The sequence below is a fragment of the Fundulus heteroclitus genome, chromosome 16 (genome assembly GCF_011125445.2).
Source record: "Fundulus heteroclitus isolate FHET01 chromosome 16, MU-UCD_Fhet_4.1, whole genome shotgun sequence".
NCBI lineage: Eukaryota > Metazoa > Chordata > Actinopteri > Cyprinodontiformes > Fundulidae > Fundulus > Fundulus heteroclitus.
Window position 1 is genome coordinate 7,717,973 of NC_046376.1, and position 24,438 is coordinate 7,742,410.

General features: G+C 47.2%; 1 protein-coding gene and 1 long non-coding RNA gene across 11 annotated transcripts in view; one reads left to right on the forward strand and one right to left on the reverse strand.

Moving 5' to 3' along the window:
• Window positions 1–24,438, forward strand: part of rbfox1 (RNA binding fox-1 homolog 1) — a 301,331-nt gene that overhangs the window by 210,413 nt on the left and 66,480 nt on the right. The gene's annotated exons all lie outside the window — the stretch shown is intronic.
• LOC118566267 overlaps window positions 15,078–24,438 on the reverse strand; it is a 42,801-nt gene continuing 33,440 nt past the window's right edge. Inside the window, exons 2-3 of the long non-coding RNA XR_004932908.1 lie at window positions 15,278–15,356; window positions 15,078–15,168 (exon numbers count right to left, since the gene is read on the reverse strand). This is a non-coding gene — a long non-coding RNA (uncharacterized LOC118566267). The remainder of the gene's footprint in view (window positions 15,169–15,277; window positions 15,357–24,438) is intronic.

Sequence of the window (24,438 nt, forward strand, 5' to 3'; positions counted from 1 at the left end):
GCCTAAACAATGCATGAACCTCTCAAAGGGGAAAAATGCTGTACCACTTAGCTAATGAATATTTTATAGTGTGTAAAACTATGTACGGCTTCTCTTCAGACTTGCCCCTTTTTTTTTTTTGCTGCGCCACCCTTTGGTGCTGTTGGCGGGCCCAAAGAGGCCGTTTGTGTCTCCTGCAGGGTCAAAGATCCTCCAGCTTCTTCCAGCACATACCATCGTCGTTTAAGTAGCTTCCCAATTGGTTCCCTTGATGAAGGCAGTGCTGCTGTGGTGAATTAAATGTGTTGTAATTTCATTTCAGGGAATCGAATCAAGCCCCTCTAGTCCCCTGTCAGACTGCATGCAGCACAGTGGAGTCCAAACAAGGCGAGGCAGGAATGTAAAGAGTCCAATAAAAGCTGAGAGACCTTATGAGTCTAATGCATCACAGGACTGAGGCCGGGGCTTCGTCTGTGCCCACAAGTCCGCCCGGCCACATTGTGCGCTGCGGCAATCATCCAGGAGCCGTCTTAATGCTCCGCGTTTGAGGCAGGGATCACGGAGCGTTCTTCTGAGGTCACCGGTCTTTGCCGTAACGTTCTGACTACGGCGCCACGGCTTTGGGGGCGACCGTGATCCCTCATCCTTTTCACACCTCTGCCTTCTCTTGATTTCCTCCTCATGTGGCTGCTTTTGTGGAAAAAAACGTTTTATTCTGCAACTTACCTACAAACCTCACATTCCTGGCCTCCATTTCCACTTTAACTTCTCCTCCCCCCCATCATTCCCTCCGTTCTGTTTTCTTCCTCCATCTCTTTCTTTCAATTTCTCCCTCCCTCTCCCTCTCTGTGCTGATCGATATTTGGGGCTGAATTGGCTGAAAGGGGAAAAGAGGCCTGTAAAATTGAGGAGACAGGCTGTTGGAGGGCAGCCAGCCTATCTCCCTGGCTTGTTTATGCTTCAGGAATGATTCCCAATACCAGATAACCTGCAGTAACGTCAGCATGTGTCTGTCTTGAGGGATGGCCATGATCCGCCAATTTCTAATTATTGGCTGGCCGAGCACTTATCTCAACAATATTTATTGTTATTAAAAATCTTACTTGCATTGCAAATGAGGCCGCTTTTCATGTTGCACCCAGGAAGGTAGAAGGTTTTATATAAGGCAGTAAAGGAGGGAGCGCAGTACATGCACCGCGGTGCTCTGTATCTCTGAGTATGTGCACAAAGGGGCCCCTTGGGGAGTTTGTCTTCCTCTATTTGTGTTTGTCAGGGGATTTTTTGTGGCAAACACGCACTTCATCACTTTGACATTGATTAAAAATACATGGCCCTATTCTCGAGGACAGTCGGTGCACAAATCAGCACAGTGCTCAGCTGAGCACTCGCCGTCCAGAGCTCTCCGGCTCCTTCTCCTCCGGTCCCAACGTCGGGGCCTGTGCTCGTTTAATTGCGGTGCTGCTCTGGGCAGCGTAACGGCAGCTCACGGGGCTGCGGGTGCACATCCATCCGTCAACGTGCCGCGCCACGGCCCACTGCCTGCGCGCGCACACACACTCCCACACACACACGCACACACACGCCGCAATCAGCTGGGTTCAAGGCAATGCTCAGTGTGATCATTATTTTAAAAGCAATCAAAGTCGTCTGTGATGAGCATATTTTCCTTTACACGCACTGAGTGGTTTCACCTCGAGCTGACACGGACACCCATGTGCTCCATTTAAAAGAAACTCCTGCTTCTTTATTGTTCTGACAGTCGTTTTGGTGCTTAGTTGATTCGCCTCCTCTCGGTTCGGTCCCTACCTCTTCTTGCCCCCCAACCCCCCCCCCCAGTCGACTCTCTGCATTTGGTCCCTGAGTGACTCTCTTGTTTCCTTTGGCTCACTTGTTAAATGGCAGATCAACCACAGTTGGCTTGTGTGGAAGTCTCTTCAGTGGGGGGATGTTACATGAGACCAAACAGCCGCCTGAGCAGCGATCTGCTGCACTGTGTGTTTGTTCAAGCAGGAATATAAACTCGCGCTTTGTTCACCGTTGCGTTTTAGTGTACCCACTTCCTCCCTCGGCTAATTCGGCCCCTCCCACTCGTTCCGCTGCCCTCCGCTCCCCGAGCATCTGGTGTGGTCATCCATGCCTAATGGACTTTAGAGCGAGGCCCGTTTTTTCGAGCTTTGCCAGCAGAATCGTTGCTCCATCAGTTACTGTGGGGGCCATTTTGCTGGGATAGCTAGGTGGCGGTGGCTCAGGCAGGGCAATTAGAGGGTATGCGGAGGGGTATCACATCTACTGCTCCCCCTGCCTCCTCATCATGGCGCTGGGGTGGTAGAGCTGTGGATCGATGGCAGGACCTGGAGGGGGAGAGAGCTTCTTGATTAGGGAGGGATCGCTCGGAGAGCCCCAGAGAGGCCACAGCCACTTCTCCCTGTTCATTTTCCTCAGTCATTCACTATCTCCTCACCTCGGACACTCCTGCCTCCATTTGGGGGAGCGGAAAAGGGTGTATCTGAGCGTGTGTGTGTGTGTGTGTGCGTGCTACCTTTACCCTGACATCAGTGTGACATGGCACTTAATGGACTCTGCCATGTGAAACAAGCGCCCTCGGTTAATTACCTTGCCAAGGCCTTGGCCTTTCTGGAGCAGTTCATTCCCACTTGGGCAGAAGCCGATCCTGCATGATTGTGTGTGTGTGTGTGTGAGAGAGAGAAAGAGAGACGGCGTGTGTGAATGCACATTTGTGTGAACGAGCTTTCCATTGTTGCTCTAATCCTCTGAAGTTGAATCAGATTCGGGCTCTTCGCTCTAAAAAACAAGTGTTTTGTTGTCGCTCTTTGCAGAAATGCAGCAGGCGGAGGCTCGAGGCGAAGCGCTAACAAAGATCCAGTAAAGCTGGGGGCTATTCTGGGAGTGGAGGGGCTGCAGCGGTACACTTCCTGAATAATCCTGCCTTCCTGCCTTCATTCATATGTCGATTAGCATTGAGTCCCTCTTATAAAAGTTCACATTTGACTGGAGCTGACAAGCACATTGTTGACAGCGGCACAAAATGTCCTTCTTTCAAATCCGTCAGAGTTTTTCTTCAAGTGCTCCATGCGGTGCCGAATCCTTGAACATTTCCCCCTAAACGAATATTTGACTCTTTGTGTTCTTTTTTTTTTTTTTTTTTTTTTTTTTTTTTTTGGAGAAATTGTCTGTAAGTTGCAGCTTTCCAAAGGGAATATTTTAGGTTTTTATCTCCGGTTGGCTCAGCCGACAAAGCAGGCGGACGTCTGCGACTCTGGGCAGCAGCTTCGTGTTGACTGCCCAGCCGCTCTCCACTTAAAACAGGTGGTGTGGAATAAAATATTTAACGGCATCCTCTGAATCTACACACAGCATTTAGTATCCTGTGCAGCCCGGTCCATATGTCGCTTGCCACAGTTAGGCGAGGACGCACACCGGCGCTGCATAGTACCAAGAAGTATTTATTCATGAAGTCAACAGCAGCACATGAAGCAGGCTTGGTTCAGAGAGATCGTCAACATCAACAATGACGGCTTTGAAGATGGCTTTGCACCTTTTATTATTAATCACTTTTCATGTGTTTGTCTCCCACATGCGAAGCAAACTTATGTATCTGCTCCCCACACCCCCCAATCCTGGTCTAATTTTAAGGCTGTTAATTTGAATACCGAAGAAGAAGAAGAGCACAACAGCAGCCTCCATCACTGCTGAGCTCAAATTAATGTCGACACCGATCGCTTCAGAGATGCTCCAAGTGGCAGAATTACACTAAAACAATGATATCAACGGGTAACTCTTTATACTAAGGGGACATCAGTTCCACTGAACTCGTACGCAGCTTCATGCATGAAGAGGCATTAATTAATTTGTGTACAACCCTCATCAGGACCGCGCATCTCATGCTCGCTTTAATGCAAAAACAATGCTTTAATTAATGCAACAACTAAGGATTTTCAGTCATTGTGATTCATGAGTTATTAATCATGTTCAAGTCGTCATCGGAGTGGAGTCTGATGACGGCGGGCTGCAGGTAAAGTCCGTCAAACACAAATCATGTCTCCATCCGCTCCCTTTAATTATAGAAGGCAAGTTTTTTTTATATTGTTGAGGTGATTTTTGTGAAGCTTTTTTCCTTTTAAGAAAGGCCCAGACACCTACAAGTTTCAGTTAAAGTTAATCATATCTATTTTAACTTTACAGCCTCATGAAAATATTTTAAAATTTAAAAAAAAAAAGAATTGTTAAATCAAAACGTGTTGATCGCAGATCCTTCCTCCCACCAGCTGTTAGACTTTGTAACCATCACTGCTCGCAACAAAGCCAATAAGTTGTTTACATCCCTGCTGTTAATTGCAGTTTTTTTTTTTGGTAGATACATCTGTTACCGTTTTTTTATACACTTCTGGGTCACCATACTCAGTTGTGTGTCACTTATAATCACTGCACAGTACCTTTTCTTTTCTTGTGGACGTCTGTCCCTTACTTGCTGAGACAATAAAGGGTTTTTCTATTATTCTAAATGTAGCTCAAGACTAGCTTTACGGATAAAAGCATGGCTCACTGCTTTAAGATAACATTAAAATCACCCAAACCTCCAAATAAATAAATCCCAAACAATATGAAATCAAAAGAAATTCACTATTTACTGGTAATTCATTCCTGTTGGCTTTAAATAGTTCTTTACTTTATGGGTCTCACATTACATACATGTGCTTCCTTTTTTCATGCATTAGGTTAAATTGAGAAAAAAGTTTTATTTAAAATGTAACACTTAGGAGCTTTAAAACCGGGCTGGTGTTTAAATCCTACCGGAAAGTTCTCGATTCATGCCTCCGTCTCTGTCCCCCTATTTGCATGTTGGCTTTGAAACAATGAAGACCCGGTTAGTTATGGCCCAGAGAGGCCGTCTGGAACCAAACTAATTTAGTCGGTGTTGACAAACTGCAGCTTAACTCAGACCTTGTAGTCCTGCTTTTTGTCACCAGGATGTTTCATATTCAGCCGCAGATTTATGGCCCCCTGTCCCTCGCTTCAGTGGGGCTACCCCCGTGTTTATCTCTGAATTACAGGTTGGGCCTCTAAATACACTTTATATGTGCTTGTCACCTGCTCGCCGAGATTTCCGAGAAGTGGCAATTTTTCAGGTGAAATCAAAAAGCTGTATCGATTGCACCGACGCAGAGTTCAGCTCCCGAAATGAAGTGCGGAGGTGATTTGAAGGCTTGGAACTGAACTGAGGCCCTTTGATCAGGAAATGTGAGGAGGAAACAGCTGTGACACGGTTGTCTTCAGCGCAGATAAAAGGAGATATGCCCTTTTTTTTTTTCTCCCACTGTCTGTATCTATTGTGCATTTACAGTAAACATTGTCTGACAGAAACTTCATCTCTTTGAGATGCAAGTTATCTAGGATTCAATCAAACCTGGATTTTGAAAGAACTTCTTAATTGGTTCGCTGTTCCTGGCACGAAGCATCGCAGACGGCAGCTTTGGTGTTCAGAAGTTTCATGTGACGGATGCTTGTTGAATACGTCTCCATTGCTCACGAGCTCCACAGCGGAGTCCGGCCCGAAGTCAGCAGACCTCCATCTCCTGAGGTCCTCCATCCGTCATGGCTGATTATACAGCAGGGCCTGCCAAGGCAGAGTGAGGCCTGGCTTTACCTCTGTCATTACCATAGTGTGGATATACACTACAGCCGCTCTCTTTCAAGCTCGCAGGCTGGTGGAGGCTGCAGAGACTTTGGCTGCTGTGCACTGCTGCACGGGGCGTCAACCGCCTTCATCAATGATGCAGCAGACGCTGCCTCTTCTTCTGCCAAGACAGACAGACAGAGACAGAGAGAGAGAGAGAGAGGAGAGATGGGCCCCTGAACTGATCAGCCCCGTGGGTTAGCCTTTAACAACCGGCTGGCCCCGGTCCTCACCATCCTGCGTGCCCAACACTCCCGGCTCGCCTGCAGTCCAACTGCTCGTCTAGTTAGTCTCCAGCCACAGCCAGACTGAAACTGAGCTGGTCCCAGAGCAGCTCAGGGGGACGCGGGCGGGCAGGTGAGGGTGAAATGGAAGGAGGTCGAGTGACAGATAGCGGCTAAGGATGCCTCGACCGCACTTTGTGAGCTGCAGAGATAAGAGACATCCTCCCTTGCCTTTCTGCATCCCTGCTTTTACGCGCATCACAGCTCTCCTTTTGAACTCGTCTCGTTATTTTTTACCTGATGCAGTTTTTTTTTTCCCCATCCATTTGTTTCCTGCTGAAGACAAAATGTTTTTTTTTTTTTATCCAAGAAAAAGAAAGTGGAGCCAATTTTGATTAGAATCAACCACCAAAGCTTTTTGAAAGTTGTGCCATCACTGCCCTCTGGCCTTCCTTTATCAAAGCAGATACATGTACCAATTTGTAGCTCTGCCTTTCTTAGATAACAAGACGCTGCTACTCTCAGAATATCACACTGGTAATCTTATGCAACCATATGAAACCCAGTCCCCTGCAGTGAAAACCTGGGAGGCTGTCTGGCTGGAAGTGACGACCTGAACTCGTGAAGCTGTTTTCTGTTTTTGGCTCCTGGAACTTATCTGCACTCATCTTCCAAGTGTTTTAAATTACTCTAATATTGCACATTTAACGGAAAATGTAAAACGAAAGCAATTTAAAATCTTATCCGCTAAGGGGCAGCTTTGTGATGGATTCATCCCACACGCCACACTGTAATTATTTGAGTGGAAACTAAAAAAAACACGTCGGTGGGGTTTGTTGCGCTCAGCACAAACTCTAATGTGGATTGCGAGACGCATGGCGGCGTGATTGAAAGGTGTACTGTCCGCAGGAGATGGCGCCTTACCATGCAAACTATCCCTCCTCCCCTCCGTCTCCCCCCCCCCCCCCAACCACTCGCAGCAAAGTGGCATTTCCATTTTAAGATTGCCTTCCGAGTCCCTTTGTGAGAAGAATCGAATTACGCTGAAAAGCACCAATTGATTCTTTCGGAGCACAATAGTTTTCATCATTTAAGCCAATCCCAGCAGGTTTCGCTTGCCTTCAAGTACCTATTGAATCCGGTCCAAGAAGTCATTGGGACCGTTTCATTGTTTCAAAGTGGGTAAATGAGTGAATGGGACTAGGAAACGCAGCTGCATGAAGGTGGGGAGGGGGTCAGGAGTCCGGCCAGCATGGCTTGAAGTTGTTGCTTTGACACACCAAGTGGTCTGGTCACGGAGTTTATCCAGGACTAAAGAGTGCTACTTAATGGTGGCATTGAGGAGTGGATCCCAGCTCGTTAGAACTGCTAAATTAGGGGGAAGGATGGCGCAGGAGACGGAACGGGTTCAAGCTCAAAGAGAAGCTGGTGGAGAGGCCTTTTTTTTTCCATGCACGGCACATTTCTGAAGGGAGGAGGGAGGTTATCCCGGAGGTGTTTGATAAATGAGCACCCACCATCCAGCTCTCTGCCGCCACCCACATCCAGGCCTGCCCATCCCCGCCCACCCCAGGCCTCCGATTACCCTCTGAGGCCAGCGTAATCTCTGAGCGCACTTGGCACAGCGCAGCCGAGCAGGAGGCTCCACCCTCACCTCCCCACTTCAACAGTGATGAAAGGCAGAGCAGGTGAGGAGTTCACGTCTCCACTCAGGCTTTAATCAACTTTCCTGCAGACATGCAGTAATGTAAAACAGAGGATGAGAGGCCGATCGCGACTCTGATGCTCTAATAAGCCCCGCTTTTCCCCTCCGCCACCTCCTCTTCGGCTGCCTTATTACTGGAGGATGGGAGCAAAGAGGAGGAACAACGCCTCTCCAACCCCACTCAGCAGCTTCTGACATCAGCTGCCAGGTTTGCAGGAGATGGAGAGGCAGGAAGCCTGTGGACCAGAATCAGGATCCAAGTCTCTGTGCCTCCACTGAGCTACCTGTGCTGACGGACAAAGCGAGCGGAGGAACTCTGGGTAGTCAACAAAGGGTTTGAGTCGGATCTGTCGCCAGGAGCGGCTGCAAGTGATGTTCAGCCAGCGATACATGGACAAGATCCATGTGCGCTGTCACGCCGGCACTGATGCTGCGTATCAGTAAGACACCCCAGCTCTCTTCTGGAGAAGTGCCAGCTCCGATGGGCTGGAAGCAAGGCAGATTTTGCTTTTTTGGATGAATTTTACTCATTTTTTTTTACCCTTAGCTGCAACACATCTGAGGCACAAAATCCAACGTGTCCTTCAAGGTTCTGTTTTTAGACCAGATGCAGGGAAGGAAACGCGTGTGAGACGGCCTCGGTCGCACCTGCTTCGGTTTTTATCCCTCGTTTAAAATCAACATTTTTGCAAAACGGAGAGCACATTAACCTTTATAAGACCAACAGGAATGTGTTCTGAAGGACCGAGAACCGGTTCCTTATAAATATTAACCTTCTTTCTATTGATTGATTTCTAACATTTCTACTTGAATTGCAGATTAAAGGGTCAAAAGTTAAATTTTTACTGTTAAAGAAGTTTGCAAATATTTTAAAGTCTGTACAAAACTGAATCTCACTGCAGTTTATTTCTGCACTAGTTTGCTGGGTTGGATCCGCTTTAGTCAGGGTCAGAATAGTAAATGTTCTTTCTGAACAATAAAATAAACACAGAGTCTGCATGAAAAGCTGATAATCAATAAACACTAAAACACCAAGAAACCACACAGAGACCACAGAACCGGATGTTTCTTGAATAGATATTTCTACCGCGGTTTAAGAAGATATCCAGACGATGAGAAGAAATTCTGACCAAACTCTTTTTGTGCCACTAGATGGCAAAACAATGAACAGTGCATCAATTATAAATGTAGAACATGTAAGCAGAACTGTAGCTACGTGATTTCTCGTTAATCAGCAGAAGTGAACACTGTTGGTGTTTGGATCTCTTGTGCTTCGTTAGCGAATAGAAATGGTCAACGTAATGTCGGCACCAACGTCCTGCACAGGGCGGGTACCTTGGGAAGCGTTCCTGCATATTAATGGAAAGTTTAGTGGAAGGAAAACGTGTGGTGGAGAAAGCAGCAGAGATAACTGCAGACTGGAGTCAGAACCACCACACCGACTTACCTGGGCTAAGGAGAAAAGGGACTGGACTGTTGCTCAGTGGCCCAAAGTCGTCTTTTCACTTTCAATTAAGGTCCCGGAGTCCAGTGGGAGTTTTCCCGTGGGGTGATATTCTGATGGTACCGGCCCAGACTGCTAAAAGTACCCAATACCTGATTTAGTCATCATGGTATCAGTGTATGCGCTAAATTTGGTTTAGTGTAATTTCTCTCTGTTTATATCGTTTTTATGGTTTTAAAGGTATTTTTATTGTTTTAAAGCTGCACAGCTCTACTGTGTTGAACAGTGTGTCGCCACCAGGTCGCTGTTATAACTAAGAACTTTGTCTTAATAACCTGCCTGGTTAAATGAAGGATAAATAAAAAAAATAAAAAAAACAAAATGAGAGACACCGGAACCAGAAACACAGACGAGTGAATGGCTGCCATCGAAGCAACCTGGACCACTCAGCTAATTGGCTCCACGCCACGCTGCATCGATGCAGTAACTCATGCAAGAGGAGCCTGAGTGCAGATTCTGAACAATAAAATGCACCTACCGCTATATTCTACTTTTCTAGGTCCTGATTTTGGGGTTTTCTGCAGCTGTAAGCCGAAGTCATTCAAATAAAGTCAATTAAAGACTTGAAATAAATCTGTGTAGAATGAATCCATGCACAAGTTTCCCATTTTAATCTGAACAAGAGAAATAAATTCAATTTATGGTAAAAATAAAAAGTCAGTTAAATCTCAGACCTAGCTGTATAAAACTTGTAAATGTCCGTCTGTCATTAAACGGAGGATAATCTGGTCAGATAAAACAAAAAATGTGGAAAAGTTTCCAGATTCAGCTTCCTGACAGCACAGGAATTAGAAGAATCTCCTGAAAGCGCTTTAATTGAATAATTTAGATATTACGCAGCGTATTGACGCTCGTGCCGTGCAGTGAAGGATGACACCGTTTTTGCCTTTTCAATATTTCTGCCCCACCCTCACAGTAAACGATTACAGCAACTGAGCAGATCTACATCTGCAGGTTTGGTCTTTCCCCGTTTCCACAGATGCATTAATTTTGATCAAAGCAATTTAATTAGAGACAGGCTGATTCATTGGTTAGCTGCTTCAATGAGCCAATTACTGAAAATCTGCAGCTAATCTGCAGCTTGAAAAAGTTTTACAATAATAAAATTACTGCAGGCAATCATTGAGCAACAGCGCCGTTTTTCAACCTGAGAAAAAAAAAAAGTGCGTTTACAGATGTATGCATGTGTATTTTTTGACGTTTGTACCATTTGTTAATGAAAGTATGAATGGGGAGAGCTGATCTGGACTCGGGACTGAAGTGGAGCGTGAGTGATCCCGTTGCTGGAAGGCGAAGCGTCACAGCCCGGCGTGTAAATGAGCTTTTAAGGCGTGAGTGGAAACAAGCAGCCGTTTCCTAAGCATCTCTCTCTGTTTATGGCGGGATGTTTTATTAAAGCCATCCTGACCTGCGCAGGAACACACAGGACTGCTGGAATATTTACCCGCCGCAGAAGTCGTCGCCCGATCAGTCATGTGGGCCGGCGTGACCCGTGAATACTTCCCACCCCCTGCCTCCCTGTCAGGCTACATGATCAGACCCTGGTGGCTGCTTTTGTCCTTTTCCTTCCGTAATGTAGTATTTCATGCTTTCTTGGCCGATGTGCTCGATCAGCACTATTCCCTCTGTCCCTCTGCACCTCCCCCTTGTTCACCCCGTCCATTTCCTCCCTCCATTGGTTTGACACGGCACGGCGGACAGCGGGGAACTGGCTTTTCGTCGAGGCAGGATTCACTGGAAGTTGGGATCATGATGCGCTTATTGACTTTCCTTCGCCTCCCATCTCTGAAGCTTGTCTTGGAATAATGGTGGAATAAAGAGAAATGTCAGAATGACCCGAAAATGATATTATACTTCATTCTGCTGCTCTTACCCAAGTAAATGTATTCCTGGCGATATCGTGGAGCAGGGGGATCTTTCAGCACCTAACTGTGACACACGGCGTCGAAAAACTGCTACTCGGCTAAAAGAAAAGAGCGAATTAAAGTTTTACTAAAACAGTCAAGAGTGAAAGTCAATATGTATCATGAGATTCCTGAATGAGATCAGATATAATCCCTCTGCTCTTTCCCTCCATCGTTGGATAAACAGAGACGATCTCCAAGCTCTCTTTATTTAGATCCTTAAGTCCAAACCCAAACCTTGACTGTATATTTCTCTTTTGAAGATCCCTTCCACGGATTACCCTGCTCCTAATTGACTCAATTATGCCGTCCGGGCAAAGTTTGAAAAGTAAAGTGTGGGCTGCGAGGATTTTTCTGGCATTAAGTCGTCATTGAGGGGGCACGCGGGCCCGCGGTATTTACTGCCAGAGCCCGCGTTTATCCGACCTGATGCCTCTAATGCGGGTATCAATCTCCACAATGCGTTCTGCCTCCAATATGGGTCGTGTCATCCCTGGTTAGTGGAGTCTCCTGATGAAATTGTCCAAAACTCCACCGATCAATCAGGCTTGCCGGGGGAATTGATTTTCTTTCATCTTTCTCGTCTTTTCTTTCTCTTCCTGCCCCCCTTGATTGCGAGGCCTCCGATGTTTTCTCGTCGTGAGACGAAATGTCGCACGGAGGGTAAAGGATGCTTTGACCCGCACTTTGAAAACGTTTGTTGGGTTTTCTTTTTTTTTCGTGTGTGTGTTTTTGCTTCCAGAGACGATTTAAACGTTGGTTTCTGCCGACATTACCCCCCCCCCCCCCCCTCCCACCCTGGGTAGGAGCAGAGCAGTGAAAAGGCTACGCCACAGACAGGCTGCCCCCAGTTTCACTCCTTGGCTTGAGACGGCACGGCTCGGCGGATCAACAGCCCCCGCCCCCCATTTCTATGGGCCTCACGACTTTCCCCATAATGAAATATTCACAGGTCACTGGTTCCCTGAGAAATGATGGGGGTCAGTCAATTGCTTTTCAGCGAGTAATTTTCTCCCCCTTCAGACGGCCCTGCTTGTCGTGTTGACAGTCATTAGCGCAGGAGGAAGGCTGGATCGAAGCGCGAGTGTGACACTTGTCAGACAGTAGCAGTCTTTAGCTCCTCTGCCTCTCTTTTATTTGCCGCAACCCTTTCTTCCTCTATTTTATCTGGCTTTTACGCTCCTTTTTTTGTGCAGCAGCCTGCTGCTTTTCAGCTTGAAGTCAGCTGGATAAATCACGGCGCTGCTGTTTTTTTTTTTTTCTCCCCGCCGTTTTCCTCCAGCCTTTATTTATTTCTTTTTTTTCATCCGCTCAAGTTGGTTAAATGCGTCCAGAGAAATCCCCTCCATGTGATTATGTGTAAAATTACCTGGCTGTTTTCTTCTAAATGTCCCTTTCTGTGTTATGAATCGCTGTGAAATGAGGCCATCAAAAGCCAATCAAAAGAGACACTTTGGATTTGGCGATTGGTGATTAGACCTCTGGAAATCCCAGGGAAAGTTTAGCTAAGGCTCTTTTTTCTTTATGACTCGCAGTGACCTTTAAAGATATTAACATTTGACATGATGAATGGCGCGCAGAGGAGACAGAGACTTTTCCTATTAACCAGCCCCCACACCCTCCCACCCACCTCCACCACCACATCTCTCCTCCTTCAAAGGTGGAGAGAGAGAGAGAAAGAGGGGCGGCAGCGACTCCGTGTTAAAAACAACGCGCGGCTGTTGGAGTGGGGGTCTGTGGTCGGTGACGGCGCCGCAGATGGCTTGCCTGACCCCCAGGAAAACTCCAATTAGCTAACAGTAATGGCCGGCCCCGCTGCTGTGTGTCTGCAGGCGGCGGTGGAGCTGACCCTCAGGCCCCCGCGTCCCCTTGTTCTGCTCAGATGTGATGGAGAGCTGTGGAGCGGTCGTGGCGATCTGTTTCCATCGCGTCAGCTTCCACACGTGCGTGCGTGTGTGTCCGCGCGCCCAGGTTGCACCAGTATGTCTGGCAGAATCCTTAAATAACAACTTGGATGTCAACCGGGCGGTGCTTGCGCTCGCGGCATGCAGGCACGTTGGGGCTGCAGGAACACAAATGAGGGTCCGGATTAGGAGGAACCGGGTCAATTTGGTGGCTGTTCTGGTCATTAACCAGAAGGATAAAGGTTTTTTTAAAATCAAACGTGTGATTGTGATGTTGCTCAAAGACTTTGGAGGTTAAAGAATTGTGTTTTTAGCGCGTGTGTTTGAATCCAGATGCAGGTGCAGATTGCCTCCAATTAGAGAGGCTTGTATTTCATGTCCCATCATTACTGGATATCTGACAAGCCCCAGTAGGGCTGCAGGTTGTAGCTTACAGTATACAAACAACATTACGGCGCTAGTGTTTCCGTCTCTGCCATCTGCTAATGTGGCCCAAATATCATTTTCTCTCTATTGGCCTGTGGGGAGACCCACGCTGAAACTTTTTTCTAGTTTGCTTTATTTTTCAGAAAGTAAATCTGTGATATCGGTCACTGCCTGCGTAGTGAAAAGTACAACCATTTCCATCGGTTCTGTCCGATTAGGAAACCCAAAGCGCCTCACACAGAAATGTAATATAAATCTTTGTAAACCATGTATTTAATGTGCGCGGTAATAAGATAGATAGATAGATAGATAGATAGATAGATAGATAGATAGATAGATAGATAGATAGATAGATAGATAGATAAACTTTATTGTCCCAAAGGAAATTTGATTTGGGTTACAGACTCTGGCTGCTACATAGTCCAAACTGTGTCACACTCCATTCACACACTACTATAAAAATTCCATTATAAGACAATAAATAGATACATAAAGGAGCATGTTACATTATATTCACAATAAAAATTTGAAAGAAGAGAAAAAAATAATAATAATGATGATAATAAATAAACAAACATGTATAAAAACATCAGTGCAAATAATTGCACTGATGTATGACACTGGTGTTGTAAGGAAGCCGATTTTGTGAGGCTCTGGTTTGATGCAGTCGTTGACATTTTGCTAAAAACAAACAAAAAAAAGCTGATTATTTAACTTAGAAAATTGTCATTTTTGTAGTTGTGAAGAACAAATTCCTGAAAATATTGGCAAAAACATTTTTAAACCCAGGCTAAATCCAGAACAATCCATGAAAGAAGACCTGTTGGAGGCTGCAGAAGACCAGAGACCATACAGCCAGAGACACTATGGAGCCTAGTCATGTGTTAGAATGGCCTAGTCAAAGTTCAGACCTAACGCCAATTCAGAGGAAAACCCAATGTTCACAGATTCTCTCCATCTATCCAGTCTGAGTGAGTCTGGGCTGTTTTATAAAGCAGAAATCTTTAAATGAGCCACCATGGTCCTCCTGCTTCACTGGTCAATGGATGTCCATGTCCTGGTAGGTCTGCAGGTTGTCCACCCTTTCTCCAGGTCCAGATGATGGATTGATCAGAGCTCTGGGGGATGTTGTAGAACCTGACCTGCTTTAAACTGGACCAGAACTTTCTCCCTGACCCGTCTGCTGGATTCCTTGGTCTCCATGAAGCTGCTTGTTGTCTGATGTTCTCTAACAGAACAGCTGCATTTAGACTCAGATAATTATTCACTAATTAGGTGATATCTGAAGGTGTTTGATTCATATATACCCACACTTCAGATGTTTAAGTTTAAGTTTTGAGGTTGTAAAGCAAAGAACTACATTAACTTAAAACTAGCCTACCTAAAAGGGACTTTTAGGCAGGTTCTTATTGTTTTTTACGTTAAAATGTGCAGTATAAATAAAATCAACTGGTGACCTACAGTGTCAGAACTACATCAGACTCTTAAACGGACCGGTGAACTCTCACTGGCACCACACTGTGAAGCTAAAATAACTAAAAACTTCTTAAATGTGTTGATTTTCTGTTTTTAGCTGCTCATGAAAGCCAGTTTTTTTACCATTTTCATCACACATTTATTTTAATTATCCCAAACCAACAATAAAAAAAAAAACCAACAGAACATCCCAGAACTTTTCACTCGGTGAATAAATAATCTGAATTTTCTTTTCTTTCGATAAATGTCTGAAAGCATCGCTTTCTGTGACTACAACACGCAGAAATCAGGAAACGCTCTCGTGTTCGAGCGTCTATTATGTTGTCAGTCGTCTGCAGCAGGACGGTCCGACTGTCACAGGAACACGATCACAGGAGGAACCATAAATACGGCGGGTGGTGGGGGGGAGAAACAACAAACTGGACACTTGACTTGCGCGACACATCAGTCCCCTTCTTACCGTACAAAGCTGTCCTGTCTTTCCTTCTCTCTTTCCAAGCCGCTCCTTTTCTCTAAACGTCTCGTCCTCCATTATGTGGCTGAACGGGGAGAGAATGCAGTCGCGTCTTTTTTCCCATAATGCAAATCAATGTTTTTTTCCAGCCACTAGTTTTGGAAACAAATTCTCTGCACTCTCTGTCCTCAACTGTAGTAATTTCCCTTTGAATAAAAACATGACAACTTTATTTATTTATTTACCCGCCCTGCTTGTTTATTCATTCATTCCCTCCTCGCTATCCGACGGCGGGCTTTGCTGAGTGTGCAACCTCCTTTCCAGGCGTCGCCCTGCAGTGCTCTCCCTTCGCCTCGCATCTCGGCTCTAGCCGCAGTCTCACTTCTCCGCCCGTGGCTGAAAGGCCGGCCGGCTGGTTGGTTGGTTGGTTGGTTGGTCCGCTGGTTGGCGGTGGGGGTAATGGCGCTTTGCTAAAGGGCACGCGGGGTATGAGCTTTAAGGCAGGGCGAGGAATGAGGGGGGAAATGAATCTGAGCGTCAGGTTTCCGCTGCCACTGATTATGAAATGAAAAGGGATTAAAATGTCATGCTTTCACTGCAAAAGCAGAACTAAAAGTAAGTGAAATTTTCTTGAAATCATTGTATTTTTCCTTGATTATAGCAGGTAAATGAGACTAATTGCCAATGGAATAAGATTTTTTGCACTTAAAATAGGAACAATTCATCTCTATCGTCCTTTTTCAAGTGCGGGGTGTCTAATTATGTTATTTTAGAGATGAATTGTTCTTGTTTTAAGTGCAAAAATCTCATTCTATTGGCAAATAGTCTTATCTACCTGCTCAAAACAAGGAGAAATACACTCATTTCAAGACATTTTTTTACTTATTTTTAGTACCCTTTTTGCAGTGTTGAAGGCCCTTACAGGTTGTTTGGTGTTTTTTTATTTAATTTAAATGTGTTTTCTCTAAAAGAATAATAAGGATGTAGCTCCAGCAGCACATCTGCCTCCAGAAAGGAATGTCTGAACAGCAGCTAAAATCCTCGTTACGACCAACTTTCTACTTAAAGAGGAGCGGTGATTAATTAGGAGGGATAGATCTCTGCTTCCCCCCTCCCTCCCTCCCCCCTCCACATCTACCAAGGGGGCCGATGTTTATAAGTTGCAGCGCAGCAAAGCTATATATCCATTTTCCATCAGAAAGCTTAAAGACGGTTTGATCTTGTTTGGATCTGGATAAACACGAGCAGAATGTGAGCAGTCTTTGAAATCATCCGTGTGTGTGTGCTGATTATTCCACGTGCACACCGGCCCTGCTGTGGATCACTATTACAGCTCGTGTCAACATGTAAACATTGCACGGCATCAATCTTGCACTCAGCACAAGTGGACAGAGCTATTATGTTAAAAGCCCATTTGCCCGACATGTTCTTACCAAAGATGCCCCCCCCCCCCCTCTTCGTTCGGTGGGAGGAGCCTCTTCCGGCGAATATCGATAAGCTCATTGATTGATTGATGGTCCCGGGTGATTTATCGATCTGCCGCGGTTCCAAATGAGCTTCGAGTGCTTCGCTGCCCAGGGGGGGAAACATGCACACAGACCCTGTAATGAGAATTCAGCAACTTATTTTGAGCTGCAGAGCAACACGTACGATTCTCTCTTCTTCTTCTTCTTCTTCTTTTTTTTTTTTTACACCCTCCTCCTCCTCCTCCTTGCACAGGAGAGATGCGCCGTTTGAAATTGAAAATGAAAATTGTTGCATGGCGTTGTGAGATTCGGAGGAAGATTCACTCGGGCAGAGCACTTCAGCTGATAACTGAACAAAGTCAATCTCCTCCACCCCGAGGTTTTTACGCGGACTTTTCCGGGGCGTCCTCAGGTAGTTAAAAGTGCATCGGCTGTGGATGGGTGAGTGGGATGTGTAGATTAATGCCGTGGAAAGCCATCCCTCAAAGTGCTTAGAATAATTAGAGTCAGGCTTCCAACAGAATGGGCATGTCACTGGAGGAAATTGTATTTTTATTTACTGTGTCGGGTCTCCCTCGGCCTCCCCCTCGCTCTGTCTCTGCCTCTCTCCATTTGTACGGCGGCGGCAGGCGGCGGTGCTCGGCATTCAGGAGCCGAGCGTTTCTCAGAGTGTCTTAAAGGTGCTGTCAGCGCGCCGTGATGCATCTCTCCGATCCGTATCTCCGTGTGTTTCCACGTGTAGGCAACGCGCCATTTGTATTCTGCGCCAGCATTTGCATGCGGCGGTGGGTCAGAGCGGGGGGTGGGGGGGTCCCGTAGTTGTGCATATTCATACGTGTGCCCGAGCACACGGCTGCGTATGGAAATCTGCAGCATTAGCATGTGCTCAGCCAGAGCTGCGTGTGCGTTTACGACTCCGATGGAAAGTGAGTGAGTGCGACCACGCTGCTAACCAGCTGAGGAGACAAGTACTCCAACACGTTTGCTGCATTTAAGACGGAAAAACTGTCGGGTTTTTTTTATTGTTTCACACAAACTAATCACTGCATGCTAACAAGGAGGGTCTTCAAGCGCGACTTTTGTCAACTACCTGGTAAACCTGGGTTCATAATTAAAAAAAACATCAAGTCCTGACTCATAATGCAAGACTTAAGCACTTGATTATGTTTAAAATAATGAAATCTGCAGCGCCGCAAGCAGCTACACTGCAAAAACAGATCTAAAAACAAGTAAAATGTTCTTAAAGTTACTCTATGTGTCCTTGATTTGAGCCAGTGAATAAGATTATCTGCCAATGGAACGGGTATATTTACCCCTAAAATAAGATGATTAGACATCCTGCACTTGAAATTAGATAATGGAGATGAATTGTTCCTATTTTAAGTGGAAAAATCTTATTCCATTGGCAAATAGTCTTATTTACCTGCTCAAATCTAGGACAAATACACTAATTTCAAGAAAATTGTACCTATTTTTAGTTCTGTTTTTGCAGTGTAGCTTGTCAGTAGGAAACTAAAGACTCAAGTCAAGCTTTTTCTTTCAACTTAACGAGTGGCTTGGTATAAAATACACTTTGCAGATAAGTCCAGATAGCACATGTAGCTGCAGCTTGTGTTTAATCCCCCAGAAGTGCTTCCTCGTGCCCTGCTCCCGTCTGCGTCCTGCAGAGGCATTTCCCGTCTCGGTGCAGTGGACGCTGCAGGACAGAGAGGCGGGCCATTGACAAATTGATCCGAGTGAAATTGTTGGAGTAGTGAGACATGCTCTAAATCCCCTCCCCTCCGTGCCACACATCCCACGGGCGTGCACGCACGCCGGCTCTGGCATCAATTATTGTGGATTGCGTGGTTGACAGAGTGTAAACCAGGTGCCAGGCCTCAATCCAATTAAAGAGATTTAATTGGGGGAAATAAATGGAGTGTGTCGACAAAGTGCTGGCTTGCCCACATTTAGAAGATTTTCCTTACCTTTTTTCAAAAGTGAGCTTTTGTTTATGAAAGACTGATTGAATCTAATAAAAGCCTCGAGGCTGTTGCTTTTTCCCAGAGTGCCTTGCTCCACAGGTCAGTAATGCAAACAATCCAATTTCTCCGGAGCGAGAGCCGCATGCAGAAATGGGATTATTATCCCAAATGGGCCCCGCAGTGTGATTTTTAAGGAGAGACTTTCACACGCTTTAAATTCCCAGAGATGCTCTTTAAAACGGACGCCGGCGCCGGACCGGCGCGCGGGTCACCTGCGCGTCTCGGTCTGAGGAGTTCACGGAGCTAAAGAGAGATGTACGACGCCGTCAGGTGGTGCACCTCGTCTACGCCGAGCTCTTTTCTATCCAAATTTGTCTCCGGGGATAAGAGAGTGTGGCTCGTTCCTGCACCCCCCCCTCCAAAACTCCTCACTGGGGACGGACATGCATAATTCAGGATTGTTATCTGTCTGTTGCTAACCCCCAGACACACACACACACACATCGGCAGATCTGCAATGAAACAGTATGACTGCACATCAATGATTCACCAGACAGCACCTCCTCCTCCTCCTCCTCCTCTCCGTTGAGGGAATCATATGTAGCCGACAGGGACTCCACAGGCATGCAACTTCCTATAATTGGAATGAAAAAAGGGCGAGCCGGGGAAATGCTGCATCAGGGAATCTGGCGAAAGCGGCATAGGTGTTCAAACAGCCACTCAGCAGTGTCAAGCAGCAGATGGGCGACTGGGAGTCGACGACCGGCCCGCTCGTTAGCCGGCGGGAGGAGACGGCGAGGGCGACGCGGTGCGGAGCGGTTCTTAAAGCAGGAGAGAGCTCCGGCTCCTCTCCCGTGAAGACGGCAGAGCCCGAACTCTCTGAACTGAAACAGCGGCGGGACTTAGCCTTTCCTCCGGGGCTTCCCGCCGCGAGCGTTTCCTGTTTATCCTCCAGGTTCCCGAAACGCTCACCTTCCTTTCTTTAAACATCACAGGAGCGAATCAGCAGACGAGTGATTGTACAAGTTTTCTCAAGCTTTCAGGAATTACCACCATTTCATCACGGATAATCACAGTTAATAACCCTTCTCATTAAGGAGACGAGAATCACGGGTCATTAATATTGTTAATATCTTCTCCCCTTTCCCTCTCTTCTATCCCTCTTATTCCCTTTTCCCTGCATGCCAGAGGGAGTGGAAACAAAAGGATGACTAAAAAAGAGCTTAGCGTGACAGTGATTAACCGATCGGGGTAGATGGACTGTGATGAATCAAAGTTATCTCTCAAATCTTAATAACTGGAATTAGCCCCTGATTAGATGAGCTTTGGCTACAGCGGCGAGTAGCTGGTTTTTTTTTTTTCTTTTACTTCAAAGAATTCCCGCCTTGTAAACCTGTCTCTCCTTTTCAGCGCAACACGAAGGCAAATAGGGCAGCGGCGGCTGGAGAGAGAGAGAGATGCAAACACAAAAGGGAGTGAATGGAGGAGATAAGGCAGAGTTACACCTGTTTTCCTGCCAGCGCTCAGTCATTATCGGGGGCTCCTCCTCTGCCTCCTTCCTCTCCAAACATGCTCGGGGTCCAGAGGGAGGTGTCAAGCGCTCCCTGACAGGGGTCATAATGAGAGTGGCACTCTCCGGCATTTGCATATGTTTGCCTTTGTCACAGCGGTCAAAGAATGTCATGTTGAGATTCCTGCATGCTTAAGTAATGACATTTTGTCCCCACGAGGAACTCTGGCCCCCGTATCATAACCTTCACACACCGAGGAGAGAGAGGGGGGGGGCTGAATTAACATGACAATCAGCTGGTACTAAAACAAATGTTGTCATTTCGTCCCGAGGGGTCTCAGTGGACTCATCTGTAGTCTGAGGGCGCTGGCCTGACAACACGGCGGAGAGGTTTCAGGGGTTTGTGCCGGCATCCTTATCTCAGCCGTCAGTTTTAAGAGTTTTCAACAGCGTCCGGCGCCTCTGTTGCTTTGTTTTGATGATTTTTCTCAGAAGAAAAGCGAGCGAACGAAAAGTTTTCTGCGGTTTGCCTGTGTCGAGGTCAAACGAGTCTCTCCACGTCTGAACACACCAAAACTGGATGCATCCCACAAGTTAATCCAGATTCTGACACCCAGTGTGAAGTAATTAGTCCCAGATGTAAATATCTGTTATGCAACAAAAGAGGCGTCAGCACTGAAACCGACAATTATCTCCCTCTTATGGCGTTGGCAAAACGCTGCGAGTCTAACCAAGTGGAACTGATGGCTTTCTTCACGGGGCCTGCAGGCTTTACTCGGTTCTGTTCATCCTTTTATTTATTTATCTGCATTTTTACCGCGCCGAGCCGCGGCCCAGACAGCGGCGCGCTGCTGAGACAGACAGGTTCATTACATGTCACCGGAGTTCAAAGTGATCCTCCGTCTGCAATGTTTATTAAGAGGCGCCGCGGCGTCTCTAAGGTATAGTAACACTTGCAGCCGCGCCGCGCTCCCATCTCGACGCCGGGTTTTTTTTTTTTTCCTGAACGCGGCGCCTCAGCAGCGGCGTAATGAAGAAATCAGCAAGGGATTGAGGAAAATGAACTCTCTTTCTAATACCTCCATCCGAGGCCGTGGAGCAAATAAGTGCTCCCAATAACGAGGAAGAATCAGGTTAGAGGGGATGAAACATGTGTGACACGTGAAAACGATTAAGCCTCTCAGAAAGGCGGCGGAGAGACATGCGCCAAATCCAAATTGACTCGGACTCAGAGCGAAGACACTCGGTGTTTATTCTCCTGAATTGATTTTTCCTCAAATGAGATGGAAAAATGGAAATAAGGGGAGTTTTGCAAAGAGGGGGGGAAGAAGACAAAACAATAACCCGCTCCCCGGCCCATTTGAAATCATCAACCTACAGCGGTGGATGTTGTGCTGCTGGTGGGGGGGGAGGGATCTGCATTAAATTGGGCTGCATCTCCACGTCCTCACCAGCATTGCTGTAATTGGTTGACTTGTGGGGGGGGGGGGGGGGGATCTCTGGCTGAAGCTGTGTTGTTGTTTACCTCGTCTTCGTCTCCCTCTCCTGGCTCACCTTGGACTCGCTGTGCGCCGTGTGGTTGTAATTAACACGAGCCGCAGCCTCTGGTGAGGCTGAACGCCGAGGCTTAGAAAACGCCGGGCTCTCCTAATTAAAACGGACCCGGCTAGACGGCTTTTATTTATACGCCTTCAGGAGAAAAAAAAATAAAAATAAAATGAATGCCAGTCGCCTGCAGAAATCATCTCGGGCCGTGTCTCTCTCTCTCTCTCTCTCCTCCTCGCCCGGCTGTCGGCGTGCCGGGGCTACAATTAACCAAGCATCAGCACCAGAACCGGGGACAACCAGAGGCTTTCATGTAGCTGGCTCGACGCCGCTCGGTGTTTCGCTCGTGTTGCGTCAACTGAGAGCTTGCGCGTCGGCCTCCGCGGAGCTGCGTGGCTCGGGCGAACCCTGCGGGATTCATCACACGTCTGCCGCCGTCACCGTCAGCCGGTCATTAAAACCAAAACGAGCGTTCTTCCGCAGAGGCCTTTTTGGAGAAGAGCTGTTTCCAGGCGGCGAACGGCTCGAGGTCCGCTTAAGAAAAACGTGGCGTCATACGTAACTCGACGACGAACCAACCTCGACAGCTGCTTAATGTATGTTTTGCTGCTGTACGGCAGGAAGCGTTGTAAGGTGGGAAGGCCTTTGGTGAGAAACGATCCCAGCTGCTGGTGAGCACGGCGCAGCTATAAAGCTGCCCACTCCATCACGGCTCCCATCGCCCAGATTGATCAGCCCCGCTCCCATTTGAGTGATTTCCCTCCGGATTCCGACGCAACGCAATTAGCGGCCCTGCCGTGTTTTTTGCCTCCGCGTCGCCTCCCTGACCCTGAGTCAGTGCAGCACTCTGCCGTTATGAGTTTGTTTTTTGCACGGCTCGACTAAAGAGGATCAGGGCCGGATTGGCGAGCAGCCAGGACGCCGTACCTGCTGAGATGGAGGAAAGCTTTGACCAGGTGCAGCGGGGTTAACGCCGGTCAAAGTGCCCGAGTGTCTCGGCGCCGGGAGGCCCCCCCCCACTGGCTCCTGGTGCAGACTGTAAAAATCAAAAACTGCACTCCAGAAGTGATCTCCTTAAGTAAGGGTTTCCAATCCAATTTTACACGGAGAGAGTGCTTAAGATTAGAGATAGTGTTTTTATTGTGCTCTTCGGTAATAGAAGGAGTGAAGGGAGAGATGGAGGGAAGGGAAGGGATGGCGGATCGATAAGGGCTGCTCCCTCGGCTTGCCTCTACTCTTCGTCATTGTGCCGGCGAAGATGAGTTCCGGGCGTGCTGGTGGCTGCAGGCCACGCACGGAGGGCATAAAAGTGTCGCAAAGGGAGCTGCTCCTCTCTCGTAAACGGCGACTCGTCCTGCAGCCGTAACACAGAGCAATCTCTGGGGCGCACCTGGCCGCTCTGTCGGAGGGCCTTTCATTAGGCGGCGAGGGCGTGTGGCCGCAGCGGGACGGGTACGGCTCGCCTGATTTGCATGGAGCCTCTTTTTTTCTTCCTCTTTTCCAGTCGAATAACTCGTTTGTCACATACATCAGAGGAAGGCGAAGATCACACGAGAGGCAGTGTTACTTTGTGTTGCACTAATGAGGCCTGTGCTCTCCGCCTCCTTGCTTTTGCCTTGCTGCCCTTTGAAACGGCAGCGACACGGCGCCGCAGCACTTCACTGGTTCTCTGCCTCCGACGCGGAGCTGTTTTGTCTGTCGCCCTGGCCTCGGTCCTTTTTTTCCGCGCCTCTTCCAGGGAGCCGACCGGCGAGCGCGTAATGAGTGCGATCCTGACCCGGTAGGCGCGGTCACTCCGAGGCAGACGACGCCTGAGCGAGCCGCCCCGGCAGGACGGCGGCGCGATGAGGAGCAAACGCCACATCACAGGCTCCTCTAAACTTACCGACAAGTCAGACAAATAAGTGAGGCCACGGCAAACAAGAAAGCTAAAGCTAGAAGCTTCGCCGTGATGAAAGACGGAAGAATAAAGCTGCGCAAAAAAAAACGCCGGCTTCTGAAGGAAATAAGAGTCTCAGTTCTGGACAGAAGGGTTCCCTGAAAACAAACTCCGTCGACAACAAAGTGTGTTTATTCAGACATTTTAGGTCAGACTGGCCTTGATTCTCATTACGAGAACGCTCGTGGGAACGTTTCAAGACGAGGCTGATTTGGTTTCTGTCTGCTGCGACCGTCCACTTCACGCACCCACTCCGCTCGACGGGCGTCTAATTGTTATTAATGGCAGACGAGAAGAACAATATTCCTGGAATTTCATTTTCTTTTCAGTGTCTAGATCATTACTTCTCTCGCCTTATTGATCAGCCGGCGGTGCAGTTCACCCGTTTTGCCCGCTGAGGGCTGACGTGGCACGGCCTTAAAAGGCGACGCGCTCCCAGACGCAGGATCACACTGCAAAAACGGAACTAAAATTAAGTAAATTATTCTTGAAATCAATGCATTTTTTCCTTGATTTGAGCAGGTAAATAAGATTATTTGCCAATGGAATAAGAGTTTTGCACTTAAAGTAGGAACAATTCATCTCCATCATCTTATTTCAAGTGCAGAATATCTAAATATCTTATTTTAGGGGTAGGACTACTAATCCCATTGGCAAATGGTCTTATTTACCTGCTCAAATCAATGAAAAATAGACTAATTTCTAGAAAATGTTACTTTTAGTTCCCTTTTTGCACTGCAAAA